The 17,076-nt window shown below is 39.3% G+C and overlaps 1 protein-coding gene across 1 annotated transcript in view; it reads right to left on the bottom strand.

Moving 5' to 3' along the window:
* Positions 1 to 17,076, bottom strand: part of LOC136864661 (nucleoside hydrolase) — a 108,737-nt gene that overhangs the window by 771 nt on the left and 90,890 nt on the right. The window lies entirely within an intron of this gene.

The raw sequence follows: 17,076 nt of genomic DNA, 5'->3' as shown, positions 1-17,076 counted from the left end.
TATTTCTCTAATACAAAATAAAGGCTATACCAGGTAAGTTAGTTGCCCCAATTATTCAGTTTTATGCCATCTGACTCAGGTATGAAATCCTAACTATGTTGCTTTCATTTCTAAGATAGAGTCCATCCAACATACATTTTTATGTATTGGCATTTATTCTTACACTGTTATTACCCTATATGACTGCAAAGAATATAAGGAATTAGAAAACTCTTTACACTTACAAATATTCAAGAAAGATGAGAAAACTTGATACTAGCTTTATAACTCACTAATAAAGTGTCTTGGAGCTTGGACTCAGACAGCTCCTTAACCCGGTTCATGAGCCAATAAAATTAGGCTACATGGATAGTTCTTGCCAGGCGCGTCCATGTTGTGGGGGGGTTCAATGGTATTATATCATACCATGGAATCATAGTAATAACTAAGTTCTGGCTGCGAAGGAGAACCTCAGTTTAATTTTGAGTCTGTGGCAGTTCATTGCAGTCTCTGTGTTCGGTCCTGTATGTCACATTCCTTATGTGCCGCAGGACAAGACTCCGAGATCATAGTGTGTGGGTCACTTCTTGGCAAGCAGACATCCACCTAAAACAAATTCATACCGGTGGCACTTCTTCCATATGTCACTTACTTTCCAAAGTCCAATGGTGATGGGATATGGATGGTGGGAGCAGGTCATGGGTGAAACTGGAAGCCCCTAGTTTGGACCTGCACACTGGCAGCAGGTGTGTGATAGTCGTCTTTCTGGGATTCTGCGACTATTCAGGAATTCAGTCCTGCCTCTGTATTTGGGCAGGCCTATTTAGGATTACCTCTGCCCACCCCACATGGGGAAGACCCTAGAAAAGGTGGGCTAAACATCGGAAGTCACTTCTCTTGTCCAGCTGGGCAGCCGCACCCAGCAGGTCACCCTTCATGCGATCGAAACTCAAAAGCAATTAAGACACACAGTTTGATTGTTGGATCATGTATCGTCAGAACTTTGCTTGATTTAAAAAGCAATGACAGACCTGAAAGAAGAACAATTCTTGTTACCCATGAGCTATCCAAACTCAACATTGATGTTGCTGCTCTCAGTGAAACCAGGTTGCCCACTGAAGGCAAAATTGCTGAGTTCGGATCAGGACATACCATCTTCTGCAAGGGGAGGGAGGAGGGAGAATGCCGTATTCATGGTGTAGGATTCGCTGTGAAGACCAAACTAGTTAATGACCACCAGCTTGCTTGCACTGCAATCAGTGTAAGACTTATGACTCTCTGCAAACCACTCTCAGGAAATAAATTTATGACTCTCATCTCTGCCTATGCTCCAACCTTAGATGCTGATGATGAAGTAGAGAGTCAGTTCTGTAATCAGCTTCTGAAGACAAACTCTTACTCCTTGGTGATTACAATGCCAGTGTTGGGAAGGATAATTGGCTACGGAAGTAGGTGATGGGTAAGCAAGGTCTTGGAAACTGTAATCCCAATGGACTCGTGCTTTTCAGTCATTGTGCAGAACATGAATTCTTCATTACCAACACTCAGTTCTGACATGGATGCATCCTCGTTCTAAGCACTGGCACATCCTTGATTACATAATTACCCGTCAATGTGATAAGAAGGACGTACATATTACCAGAACAGCAAGAAATATTGATGACTCTTGGACAGATCACAAGCTTCACTTTTGTAAACTCAGGATCTCTATGGGACATAAACCACCTAGGCTTTTCCAAAAGTTGTCCAGAAGAAGGTTTAACACGTTCAAACTCCAAGATGAAGCCATTTCTTCAAACTTTGAGAAAGCAATCAATGTCCAACTGTCTGAAAATCCAGTTAGCTCAAATGATGTTCAGCAAAAATGGGCCACTCAATGGAAGATCACCAGAAAGTCAGCTGAGAAAACCACTGGTTTTGTAAATCAGAAGAGACAAGACTGGTTTGACAAAAACAACGAAGACATTTTGTGTCTTATCAACAACAAAAGGAGAGCCTATCTATCTCATCATCAAGCCCCGTCCTCCAACATAAAGAAAGCTCAGTATTTAGAACTAAAGTACAAATGTCAGACAGACACAGATGAGATAAATCAAGAATACTTGCTGGCAACAGAAAGTTCATGAACTTCAGAGACTATCTGATGCTCGGGACCTGAGGAACTTTTATGCAGGAATCAAAGAGTTATATGGTCCATTTCACTCTTCATCAGGTACACTGAAAAGTGCTGACAACTCCACCTCTCTCACTGACAGTAATGGAGCACTGGAAGGAGCACTTATCCATTCTTCTAAATCGCCCTTCCACAACCGATGAAAACTTCCTTCGGGATGTGCCTCAACAACCTGAACAACCATGGATGGCAGTACCACCCACTTTCCAAGAATTCAGTGTAGCTCTCAATCAAATGAAACCCAGAAAGGCACCTGGCCAAGATAACATCCCACTGGAATTAATTCAAGCTGGAGGTAAATCCATCAAAACGTGAATTTTCACTCTTATCCTGAAAATTATGGAAACAAGAGAAGTACCTGGTGGCCTAAAGAATGCCACTATAATCACAATCTTCAAGAAAGGAGATTGCAGTGTTTGTGACAACTACTGTGGTATATTACTCTTATCTATTGTGGGCAAAATTCTTGCAAGAATTTTACTTAACTGCCTCCAGGCTATTTCTGAGAAGATCCCCCCAGAGTCTCAGTGTGAATTTTGATCCTCCAGAAGCACTATTCATTTGATTTTCTGTGTAAGTAAGACAACTCCAGGAAAAATGTATAGAGCAACAAAATCCCCTCTTCTTACGAGGGAACGGTACGAAGTCGGACGGCGAATTTCGATTTGATTTTTACATATTCGTGAAGGTCTTTTTAAGCTGAAACAGGTAGTGAAAGTCTAATTTTTCGCTGGTCTTTTTTTAGGGGGCATTTGGGGGCTCAAAGTTGGCGGTGCGCGCCCTGAATTGTACAGTACATGCTGGCACGCGTCAGCGCTCACGGCCAGCGGCTGCCCTGCCTCTCCTTCCCTCTCCACTCCCTCGTTCTCCTCTGTCCCCTACCACACACGGCTGCCAACAGTTCTGTATATGAGACGGCGAGTCCTATTCTATTCGGTCAAGTTCTCCACGACTGATGGCTATTCCACATACAGGATAACGCATTGGATTCTTTACTTTGTTATGGCCGCTTGCAACATTATTGCAGCTCTTATTAATGCCTACGGTGTTAATATTCAGGAAGCTGTAGAGCTTTCTGATGAAGAGCAAATCATGTATATACAAATAAAGACAACGTTTGATGCAATTTTGGAGGGGAAATGCGAATTTATTCAGGAGGAAGAAGCCGTTTACGTTGATTCAGAAGATGAAGATGGCGTTGAGGAGGAGACAACAACACCGAAAAAACGCAAACACGGAGATGAGTTTAACGAAGATAACAAGTCTTGTGATGGCCGAGGAAGACCCTGTAAGTCAGTGGAAGATTATGATTCCGAATCATTGTTGGACATGTATCAAAAAATAAAGGAACGAGGACCTATGTACGCCGTACGGAAGTATAAGAAGACTCGGAGACAAATTTATGGAATCGTCAACCACGTTGAACACAATGGAGAAATTAGGAAATGTGCGATGGTTCGAGCGTATGTGAAAGAAGAGTTCACCAAGGCAAGGATGCGTTATTTATATGTCACAAAATCGGACATTGAGCGTTGGATTGGTGAGGGTAGAGAATTGTATTGCCCCAAACATTCTCTCCAAAGCGAGTCATACTTGACAAACCTTAAAAGGCGTTTGAAAATTCGGTTCCGAAAAGTAACCAAACTAGTTAGTAAAACGTTTAAAACAGACGAAGAAGTACGACACGAAGTGGCTAAAAAGTTTGTAACATTCATTAATGAATTGCAAGAAAAGAAAGAGATCCCGGATGCCAATATCTGGAATTCGGACCAGTCCCGATTTGAGTACGAAATGGCAACACAGAGAAGTTATGATTTTCGTGGTGTGAAAGACGTTCTTGCTACGCTTGTTTGCCGAAATAGTTTTACGCACTCCCACACAGTGCAATATCACATTTCTAAAGCTGGAGAAATGGGACATTTGTTCTTGATCGTTTTCCAAGAAATTAATGGAAAGTTTGGACCTAGAGTACAAGAAAGTATCAAAGCCTACATGGATGCCTTTAAATATGTCGTAATTGATTGTTCATCTTCCGGTAAAATGGGGAAAGGGCATGTACGTGACTGGTTTCAAAACGTTTTCCATCCGCAATTACAGGAAGACGGAAGAAATCTTCTTCTCATAGATTCATTCAGTGGCCAGGGCAAAAATGCACAGCTTGAATCCCTGACGAACAAACATGTACAAATTGAATACATACCGAAAGGAACTACGTATCTTTGCCAGCCGTGTGATCTTGGACTCTTCCGACAACTAAAATGTTTAGTCCGTCGAATGGAAAACATTTGCCGGGTAAGGAATTTACACGGCCAGTCAAAATTAAAACCCAAAAACAGACTTTTTATTATAACTAGTCAAATACTAGCGCATAACCAACTGCAAGCTGATTGTTTTGTACCAATGCTGAAATATGCTTGGAAAGCGGGTGGTTATTCCATTACTGACAATATACCACAATTTCATACTGTCTCACAAACGAATTTTCATGATTTAACTGATAAAAGGTGTGCTGGAAATGATTGTACCAATTTTTCGTTTATAAGGTGCGCACATTGCTGTCTTGTGTTTTGTTATTCACATTTTGTGTTAGATTTTCACTATCATGCCATGAACAATGGACCAATGCCAGACTGTGTTAGAATAAAGTCATTTCTTGAACACTTTGAATGTCATGATGATGCAGATGATATTTGATTATGTATTATTTGGTATGTTAAGTAGTGATTTGTAAACAATTTTTATTGTTTATTTATTCCATAATGAATTCATATTTTGTAAATAAAATGTCCCAACTAACGTCGGTCTTCACCCGCAATTCCCTATACACAATTGTAGGCAGCCGTATGTGGTGGGGGACAGAGGAGAACCGAAGGAGTGGAGAGGAAAGGCGAGGCAAGACAGCCGCTGGCTGTGAGCGCTGACGCGTGCCGGCATGTACTGTACAATTCATTGCGCGGACCGCCAACTTTGAGCTCCCAGATGGCCACTTAAAAAGGACCAGCGAAAAATTAGACTTTCACTACCTGTTTCAGCTTAATAAGACCTTCAAGAATATGTAAAAATCAAATCGAAATTCGCCGTCCGACTTCGTACCGTTCCCTCGTTAGTGTTTTATGACATGGATAAGGCCTTTGACTTGGTTCCAAGACCTGCTATGTGGGCGATGCTGAAACCCTTTGGCTGTCCTCAGCGTTTTTTTGATCTAATCCAGGCTCTCCATGATGGCATGACTGGTCGGGTTTCCCATTAGAATAAGATATCTCAATCACTCATGGACTAAAACAGGGTTGTGTACTTGCTCCAATGCTATTTGCACTGTATGTGTCTGCAATGCTCTATGAATCACCTACAAGCAATCCAGGCATAGAGATCAGATACGGTACCATTTAGATGGAGGCCTTTTTAACATAGGTCGACTTTGCTCCCAGAGCCTAACTGATGTTACAAAGATTACCAAAATGCTGTATGCAGATGATGCTGCACCAGCTGCACTTACACCAGAGGAGTTACAACAGTCAGTTAACTGCTACAAGAGTGCATGTAATTGATTTGGTCTCACAATTAACGTTCAAAAGACTAAGGCCCTAGCACAACCTTCACCGGGCACAACCCTTCCACAATTCAACATCTCCATCTCAGATGCATCACTGGAGCAGGTATACCACTTCTCACACCTGGGTAGTACTCTATCTGTGCCCTATAACTGTAAAGAGGATGTGCAGAAGAGAATTGGTACTGCCTATGCAGCATTTGGGTGACTATCGCACCGGGTCTTCATGAACAAAGATCTGACTGCGAACACAAAGCATATGGAGTACCAGGCTGTTGTCATCTCACCATTACTGTATGGCTGTGAAACTTGGACCCTATACCAACGTGACCTTATAAAGCTTGAGTGCTTCCACAACAAAAGCTTCGATCCACCCTTAGGATCAAGTGGGAACACCATATCACCAACCTAGCTGTTCTTGAGAAAGCGCATGCTAATAGTATAGAGTCATCCATCATTGGTCATCAGCTTAGGTGGATGGTACATGTCTGGTGGATGGATGATATGAGAAAAATCAGGGCAGCTCAACCACGTCCTTCTCCAACAATTCCGTGTGATCTGTGCAGTCATTTGTTCCCTGCTAATATTGGACTGTTTAGTCACCATAAACACATCCACAGACAGCCTTGAGTTTGGAGTGAAGTGACATGGAAGAAGATTATACTCGGAAATGAGTTAAAGCTGAGGATGATGATGACTAATAAAATGCTTTGATTTACTAGAGAAAATCAACAGCTATGTTTCTCCGAGATACACGAGATTCAATCAGTCTTCTAAATCCAACAGGCATAGAACCAATTATGTCTTCCACAGCCTAATACGGAGAATGATGAGAAGTGTGAATAAGTTAGATATTGATATTTCATGTTCTCTACTTATGAAAATTGGCAGAAGACAATGTGATGTAAATCATTTTTCGTCCGTATTGAAAGTTTCATAAACTGTATATAGGATAATATCTTTTGTTTATTTCCACCTATTCAATACATTACAAGATGTTGGCATTTATGTTAAAACATTTTTCAGATGAGACATGTTTCACCTCCTACTGTGAGGCATCTTCAGTCATTATAAAAAAAAACCTTATTATTTTACCAGGCATCTGGTTAAAGATATTCTAAAATGTGTTTGATGATTATAAGAGAGATAAGATTTACATTTGTTATAAACATGTTCATGAAGTAACTAAAGTACAATCATACGACGTTCTATTTAACAAAGAACTATATATGTCTTTATCACTATATTAGATCTTTAGTTATTTCATTGAACATTTTATATGTACTACCTATGAATCCACCAGTTTTTAGTATCATTTGAATGTAATGTATATTCTCATAGAACTGATATTTTATGCCTTCCACTATGTATTAGACATCTATTAATGACTACGGCCTCAAGCCACCTTTTTTACTATAGTACAATTGAACGAAGTCCTATTCAACAAAGAACTACGGTACATATGTTTTTATCACTATATTGGAGTTTTAGTTACTTCATGAACACGTTTATAACAAATGTAAATCTTATCTCTCTTATAATCATCAAACACATTTTAGAATATCTTTAACCAGATGCCTGGTAAAATAATAAGGTTTTTTGATAATGACTGAAGATGCCTCACAGTAGGAGGCGAAACATGTCTCATCTGAAAAATGTTTTAACATAAATGCCAACATCTTGTAATGTACTGAATAGGTGGAAATAAACAAAAGATATTATCCTATATACAGTTTTAGAAGACAATGTGCCGATTCATAACCTTTAGTAAATTTGGCTTATTTAACCTAACAGTGCAGAGTGCTGTGCTTATATGCAACATGCAGCCTCTGCATTAAGCTACCATCTGCCACAGGGATTGTGAACTAAGTCAAATTTTCTTTTACGTAAGGATAGCAAATTCTTTCATCTTCCTTTTGGTGGATTTATTGACTCTCTATACTGACCTTTTCCTCTCTTTTACCCAACTTGAATGCCATCAATTTTAACTCTCTGAAAACCGATCATGGCAGGGAGCTGTGAAGAGGGTATTTTTATTGCTTTTGAACAAGTTACGACAACTCAGGTGATGATCGTAATTCCAATAACAGTTCATTCAAAAGCAATGTTGCTGGTTCAAAAATGAAAGCAATAGTGAGGTGCATGATGTCGAGCAGTGTGCTTGTGCGACAGGTACTCAAATATTGTAATAGAAAGGATGTCTAGCCACATGGTTTAAAGGGAAATATTTCATGGTATAGAGTAGAACATGTGTATTGTATTCTACCACAATCATGTGTTCATATGTGCCAAAACAGGTGAATTACAGCGACTGAAGTATCCCGTATTTTACGCGGCCTCCTCCTGCACCAGTGAGTGTCGTGCTGCGACTCCTCCCGTTCTGAGGGGTTAACATAAAAAAACCAAACCCCATGGCACTACAGCCCTTGAAGGGCCTTGGCCTACCAAGCGACCGCTGCTCAGCCGGAAGGCCTGCAGATTGCGAGCTTTTGTGTGGCCAGCACGACGAATCCTCTCGGCCGTTATTCTCCTCAATTCTAATCACATAGGCTGAGTGGACCTTGAACCAGCCTTCAGGTCCAGGTAAAAATCCCTGACCTGGCTGGGAATCAAACCCAGGGCCTGTCATACTTTAATTAAGCTCAATACAATAGAGATGTATGATACCAGGAACGAGTGTTGTCATGTAGAGTCAAGTTCACATTCTGGGCAGGATAGTTTCTTTAATTTCAACTATGTATCTCGTCTTATATTTCTGGTGGTCCTATTTAGCAGGGTTGGACTAGGACAAGATGGCCAGATACACATCACTGGTGTGTTTCTAAAAGGTGGCACCTGTTCACCATTGAATGATAATGTAACTCCACACTGGAAGGTATTTTACAATGGTTGCCCTCTAAGACGAAGTCTCCCCTATTTTACTCATATTTGGAGACCAAACTTGATAGCTGCAGTCACATAAATGCAGCCAGTATTCAGGAGTCCTGAAGATGGTTTTCTGTGGTTTCCCATTTTTACACCAGGCAAATGCTGGTGCTGTAACTTAATTAAGGCCATGGCTGCTTCCTTCCCACTCCGAGACCATTCCTGTCCCATTGTCGCCATAAGACCTATCTGTGTCAGAGCGACGTAAATAACTTGTAAAAAAAAATATATATTTAGTAATTATCTATTCTAATTTGACTGATAATCAAGTCTAAATTAGTTCCTCAAATCAACACTCATCACCAGCTATCACCATTCATTCAAATTGCTAAAGGTCTTAAAAGTCAATGTGACGTAAAACCAATAATATTATTCTTATTCTGTGTATTCCATATACAGATGTTGCACCTGTGGTACAACTGCTTATACTTTTCTGTACATGAAACACCTGTGGTACAACTGCTTATACTTTTCTGTACATGAAGAGCACATCAAAATACTCATTCATGGAATGCATAGTGAAGAAACAACTATGACTATACCTGATGTACTTGTGCTTTGCTACGGGATTCTAAGAAAGACTGTCTTTGTGGTTTTCCTAACTACAGTTAGTTAACTTGAGCCATTACAAAAACGTCAGTAGGAATGTAGGGAATAAAAGCAATGTCATCATATAAAATACTCGCTCAAATGAAAAACCGCACATTTTCTCACTTTTAATGAACAGTACTATGATACCGATCTAACAGTCCAAAGTTCCAGTGCTGGAATGACCAGGCCGCAGACAGCCGAGAACACTCCTCTGCCATTGTTCCATTAAATATACACACTGCTCATTCCAATCAGTGCCTCAGGGTAGGGACTGAATAGCTCGAATGCTGTGATGAACCAATTTGTTACGTACCATTAGTATCAGAAAATGTATGAACCAGAGGAATGGCATGCTTAAGAAGAAAGTTTATCTAACTCCCTAGCTACTTCCCGTCAATATTCAGACAGGCTGTTATACTCGGTACGACCGGGCGAGTTGGCCATGTGGTTAGGGGCACGCAGCTGTGAGTTTGCATTCGGGAGGTAGTGGGTTCAAAAACCACTGTCGACAGCCCTGAAGATGGTTTTCTGTGCTCTCCCATTTTCACACCAGGCAAATGCTGGGGCTGTACCGTAATTAACACCAGAACCGCTTCCTTTCCACTCCTAGCCCTTTCTTATCCCATCGTCCCCATAATACCTATCTGTGTCGGTGTGACGTAAAGCAAATTAAAAAAATACTCGGTATACAGCAGTAATCCCATCTATCGGACATGATTGGCAACGGAAGACACAAAGCACATCACAACAAACAATGGCCAATGTAATGTTGTTTTTCAATGTTATGAGCTCTCTGTATTGTAGGCCTTCACACTTAAGTGTTCTTTAGACTCTGTGATATTAGGGCGTCTTACGAAATTATTTTTGGCGTAGACTGTAGTTCCTTATTCCCCAACTTTACATAACAATTTTCATTAAATTTTGTCCACTCATTTTCTCGTGACTTGGCGCTGATATGTACTTAACAACGAAAGTCCAAATTCATGAATATCTCTGTTATCGTAGCCGGTACCGTACGGTAAAAACATATAAGACATAAATGATCAAAAATTTAATACTATATAACTTTAGTAATGTAGTATTTGTCGATAGGACCTCTAATAACACAAATATATGAGAATTAAAATTTAGGCCTTCCCCTAAACTACCATTCCACTGAGCGTGAATAAAATTATTTATGGCCTAGATTGTAGCGACTTATTTCCCAACTTTGAATACCGATTTTTATTAAGATAGGACCAATAATAACATAAATATTTGAGAAATAAATTTTAGGCCTTCCCCTAAACTACCATTTCTCTCAGCGTGAATGAGATTATTTATGGCCTAGATTGTAGCAACTTATTTCCCAACTTTACATACCGATTTTCATTCATTTCTCTTCAGCCGTTTTCTCATGATGCATATATACATACATACAGACAGAAATTACGGAAAATTAAAAAGTGCATTTCCTTGCTACTATGGACACGACCGATACAGAAATACCATCGTTTTTAAATTCTGAGCAATGTACAGAAAAAACTCCTATTTTATATATATAGATTATAGAATTTGAATCATCTACAACAATCTGTGCAACAGATAGCTTTTAGGCATTGTTCCCACCCAGCCATGTTGACAATTTCAAGAGTCTTCATATGCTGGTACAGTAGATAGAATTGGCATACCACTTCCATTTCACAACTCGTACCTGTTTCATGTATGAGCAACATGGCTTTCTTCATTATTTGCACATTTTCCAAAATCTGTGTTTCACAGAATGTAGTAGAATAGAAATGTGTGACAGAAACATGTACAATTGTTAAAAAAGAAAAGAAAAAAATAATGAGGACGGTATCGTTTACGTTCCTCGCAGGTACTTTTTTCTCATGACGAATTCAACTTATTGATATGTTTGTAGTGGGTATACACATGGTTTGTATCTACAGTCGTCTCTCATTAATCAGTACTAATTGGGACAGGAGTCTGTTCTGATTACAAAATTTTTGGATTAACCGGAAAATATTTTCTAATAATATAGATGCCGGGATTTTCTCCCGCAGGAGTTCTTTTACATGCCAGTAAATCTACACATAGCAGGTTCCAATCACTATGGCAAAAGAAACTAACAGATTTTGTAAAGATAAACAACCAGTGATTGATGGTTTATGATGTGTAATTATGTTTACATTAAGTTATTCTAGTAAAGCAATACTAATAAAATGCAAGTAAATCTTCATTCTATGATATGTTTATAAAAAATGGAATATTTCAGTTCGGATTAACTGGACTTTGGGATTAACGGAGTTCAGATTAACGGGACTTTAGTGTATATGGGAGGTGAATAATAATAATTAAAATTAAGTCTGATAAAATATTAAATGCAAGGAACATACAATGCCGTACGCTCAATCTTTTTTTGAGCGACTATATATTCACTACATTAACTTGAAGGTAATTACTGAATCAAGAAAAATCAAAATAAAACTGTCAAATTGCATGGAGAAGTAGTAAAAATTATACCTAATGAATAGGGACCTGAAAAAATCACATTTGCAATAAATGCAAATTTTTGAATCTTGTGCTGAATCCAAGCCTACGGTAATTCTAACATGGAATAAAATCATCTTTACGCATAAATAGAAGTGCGACAAAATGCAAATTGTGACCCAGAATGCGAAATTAGTATGAATATGCGATTTTGGTGCGAATTCTGTGAAAATGTACTATTTTACTGGCGAAAACAACATATTTTGGCTAAATCGTCAGAAATACTCAAAATATGATGCATAAATGTTTTGACTGTAACGATCGATGAAGAAAAGTAGCCGATCGATTGCTGCTTGCTGACTTTAATCAATATTTACAATGGGAATAACAAGGGGAATAAGATCTGTATTGATTATTACCGAAATATAAATCGAGTGTCATGGAAATAACGAGACAGACGCAGCGTTGTTTTCCTGTTGTTCAAAATTGAAACTAGTGAAGAGTAGAAAGTCGAGCGATCATTTAGGTTATGGGGCGCATGACAAAAACTGCACATGAAAGGGCTCAGCAATGTGCAAAGGATGGTTTATATGCCTCAGATTCAGCGACAGTGTTTTGCAAGTACTGTAATTGCCGAGTTGGGTGCGAAAAAAATGACAGTATTGTGAAACATGTTAAATCTGAAAAACACGTGGGTAAGCGACACGATAACAAAAGTTCAACCCCTGCTGCTAGTACTTATCAAAGAAAGCAATCTTCTGTGCTTACACAGTTAGATGGTTGTAAAGAACAAAAAATTTCCAGAGATAACTTCCCGAAATGCACAGTTGAAGTATTTGCCAAAGCAAATATATCTCTGGAAAAGCTGGAAAGCAAAGAGCTAAAAGCCTGGATTACTGAGTTTTCAAATGAAGAGCTGCCATGTGTGAGAACTCTACGTGAAGTATATTTACCAGTTAAGATTCTATTTCATTGGTCGGGTACGGTCTTTCAGAATGTGACTGTGGTACCCATGGCAAACAGTTCTCCACATTGTGAATGAGTGCAAGTTGTGGTGCTATCCCAGTAGTTGGAGTAACTTTCTGGAACCAACATCTGAGGCTCAACAGTGGGTCAAGGAACTAGACATTTAAATTTGATATGATTCCATAAGTTTCCTGTTTCTTATTCTTGTACATATGTATATATTTGTAGATATATGCGTAACTTATCGTCACATGCCAAATGAATGAATGTTGGATCGAGGAAAAATTATTTTAGTACTTATAATATAACAAAACAAGTCTGTTCTAATATTCTTCTAGTAGTTTAACTGCATGACAGATACCTTGTATCGGATGTATACAGAGTGTAACAGAACTATACCGACAAAAATTCAGGAATGCTCTTTGTGTTATGTTAAGAATGATGGTGCAATCGGATTGGTGGAGAAAATGTTTCTTTTAGAGAAAATGAGGTAACTTTATTTCTTCTGGGCACATGATACAAATTTTAGAAATTTAACCACCCATTCAGTCATTCTTCAGTCTAGTCCAATAGCCCTTATTTTCATCAGTAGTATCCCTTAATAAATAATAATAATCGTATGGCCTCAGCTACCGTGTGCAGACATTTCGATTTGATGCCATCTGGCTGTCTGCTCGTCAATTTCGACGTTCCGTTTTACTCTAGGCCCACTAGATGGCAGACAGAGTAAACCGGATCTCTCTTGGGCGTCTATGGCTGATTTAATGAATTTTGTCGCGTAAACACCAAATGTGTCACCAGAGATCTTTTACATGCTGACATCGTACGACATGGAGTATCGAATGGATTTTTTTCCACCCTTCAAAAATCCGACTACCCCTGCCGGGTTTGAACCCGCTATCTTGGGATCCAGAGGCCGACACTCTACCACGGATCCACAGAGGCAGCTGTAGTATCCCTTAATCTACCCTATCAAAAGCCTTGGGTAGGTCAACAGCATTACAGTCCATTTCACCTCCTGAATCTAAAATATCTGCTATTATCTTGCTGGTATCTGACAAGTTGAGCCTCACTGGAATAACTTTTCCAAAATCTGAACTGCCTTCTATTAAACCAGTTAGCAATTTTGCAAACATACCTAATATAATCAGAAAGAATCCTTTCCCAGAACTTGCATGCAACACGTCATGCTGATTGGCCCGATCATCATAATACCACTGCCTTTCCAGTTATAAAATATGGAAAAATGAAATGTTGCATTCATTTTAAGTATCTTCGAGAGATCATTTCCTTTAATGACTCGGAGATAGAAGCCCTGAAATAATGAGCTAAATTCATGGGAACAGCTTTTCACCTCTGCAAACCAACTTATCAGTGCAGATTGATCTCATAGCAGGTCACATACTGCAACTACACCACAGAAGTATGTTCTGAAGGCTTATACCGGCTGAATGCTTGGCCCTCACTCATCACTATGAGATAGATAGGATCCAAATGAAAGAGAGGAAGTTCCTACTAAATATCCTTCCTCATGTAAAAATTCAGAGGGTGAATATCACCTGAGGTCAAATGCATATCTGTACTCTAAATCTGAAAGCTCTCACTTGTTATGACAAATTGCTGTCACATGTTTTATGGTCATCTTTCACAAATGCCTAATACCAGAATATCTCAATGAATTCTTGATCTTCTCATGACTTGGAAATATAGCACTCCATGGGCAACTGCAGTGAAGGAGGTTTAGCATTGTCACTGAGGAATTGGTTCGAGGAGGATGCAAGTTCAGGACCTGGGTACACAGGAAAAAAGATCTTCCAGAAAGGATGAGAAGACGACCAGGTGCAAAGTGTCCCGAAGAGCTAAGCACTGCATTCTCCATCAAGATGGAGTACTGGAAATCCAGAAAGGCCGACGATTGTTAACCGTGGTCCTGAGAGGCCGAAATGATATGTTAAATAATGAAAACTACCAAGCAAGTTGGCCATGCGGTTAGGGGCACGCAGCTGTGAGTTTGGATTTGGGAGATAGTGGGTTCGAACCCCACTGTCCGCAGCCCTTAAGATGGTTTTCCGTGGTTTCCCATTTTTACATGGCAAATGCTGCGGGTGTACCTTAAGGCAGCAGCTACTTCCTTCCCATTCCTAGCCCTTTTCTATCCCATCGTCGCCATAAGACCTATTTGTGCCAGTGTGATGTAAAGCAAATTGTAAAAAAATAAAAGTGATCAAAGTATTCCATTGATCTGTATACCAAGCAATGTGCCCACAGGTATTTTGGAAAAGAGGATGTGATTAATAGTTGAGAGTATGTTCAATGAAATCCAGTATGTTTTCAGACCACAGAGGGGCTGTCAAGACCAGATTTTCAGTATGTGACAAGTAACTAAAAATGTTAAGGAAGGAATAGACAGTTCTGTTTATGTTTCATTGATTTAGAGAATGCATACAACAGAGTATGAAAAGGAAATACATTAGCTGTTCTAGGGAATTATAGGATTATGGGCAGATTATTACAGGTAATCAAAGGTATTTATAATGACTATTAGGGAGCATTGGCTGTCATTCTTAAATCTCTGGCAGTACCGAGAATCAGATGTGGGCCTCTGTGGGTGGCTGCTAATAGTGTTAACCATTATGCTACAGAGGTAGACAGAGAGGAATAGAGTTGGGTGGAAATATAGTAAGCAGTTTGGTCTACCGGTATGCCTATAACTTGATCTTAATGGCAGACCGTGCCGAAAACCTGCAATGTAATATCTTGGAGCTTGAAAGGGTGCTGCAACAACAATGATATGAACATTAATGTTTCCAAGACTAAAGCAATGTCAGTAGGGAGAAACCTAAGAGAGATGAATGCTCGTAAGGCAATACGAAACTTGGACTGGTGGGTCACTTCATATATTTAGGATGTGTATTTCCCAAGATGGTAGTATACTAGGCAAATTTGAATCAAGGTGCAGCAAGCTAATACAGGGAGCTTGCAGTTACGATCAACAATATTTTGTGAGAAAGAAGTCAGCTCACAGATGAAACTACTTTTACATTGGTCTGTTTTCAGACTGTATGGGAGTAAAGGTCGGGTGGACTCATGATATGGAAGAAATGAACATGAAAGTAGGGAGAATGATTATAGGCATGAACAGGTGGAACAATGGCAGGAGGATACTTACAATCAGGAGATAACAGTTCTGTGCTAGTTGTTTATCGCCACACTAACACCAAAGTTTTTCGGTGACACAAGGATGGGAAAGGTCTAGGATTGGGAATGTAGTGGGCATGGTCTTAATTAAGCTACAGCTCCAGTATTTTCCTGCTATGAAAATGGGAAACCACAGAAAACCATTTTCAGGACTGTCAACAATGAGAAAGGCTATATTAGGAATGAACTTGATGGATGAAACTGTACCTATAAACCAGCTTTGGTAATGGGGTCATGTGAGGTGAATGGAGGAGCATAGGTTACCAAGCAGAATAATGAACTCAGCTATGGAGGATAAGACGAGTGCTCTAAAGAGAGACCAAAGTGACAGTGGTTGACTCTGGTACAATTTATGACTAGTTTCAGCCACCTAGTGGCCATCTTCAGCCAAATAAAATTAAACAGATTATGTGATAACTAAAACATATGTATAACAGACAAAGACAATGTTGCAGGAATAATTATAACATTCAATTACATATAATAACAAAATTTATGGTTATGATCTTTTTGTAATGATATGATGTCTTTAAGTTCACTTAGGACCTCAGGGAAAGAAGTAAATCTCTAATACCTGATGTGGAACAAGCACTGACTTGCTGGAGGAAGCAGGCAGGCTATGTAACAAAGGAGTGGGTAGGGACAAGCAATGACTTGTCAGTGCTACTAAGTGGCTGAAACTAGTCCCAAGACTGATGTAATATCACTTACTTGATATATTGTACTGAAAAGGTGGACCCTCTTGTCAATTTATTTCTTATAATTGCACTTCAATACAGAACAAAAATGAAATAGCTTATAATAAATGGATCTGTATTGGGCAATCTATGGCTGAGTTTAATATAATTTTGTTCAGTAAATACCGAATGTGTCACCAGAGATCTTTTACATGCCAACATGAAGAGTCGAATGGCTTTTCTTCTTCCCTTCACACATTCAACAACCTCTGCTTAGTTTGGAGGATGATACACTGCCACTGATCCACAGAGGGAGATTATTTACTGTTGACAGAAGTTCAGTCAATAAAATTCCTTGTAATTGTTACTGTCACTATATAAAGGATGTTAACTATAAAGAAGGTAATACCAATATAATGGTCCGTTATTGGACATTATAAATTTTCCACCTAACTCATTCCTGTGGGAATCAACATCTACATCATTTGATGGCCAGGCAGGCATCTATTTTTGGAAATGAGACATAGCTCTCATAGTGCATTGGC

This window comes from Anabrus simplex, chromosome 2 (assembly GCF_040414725.1).
Source record: "Anabrus simplex isolate iqAnaSimp1 chromosome 2, ASM4041472v1, whole genome shotgun sequence".
Lineage (NCBI taxonomy): Eukaryota > Metazoa > Arthropoda > Insecta > Orthoptera > Tettigoniidae > Anabrus > Anabrus simplex.
Note: the sequence above shows the minus strand (reverse complement) of the source record. Positions and strands in the feature narration are given on the sequence as shown.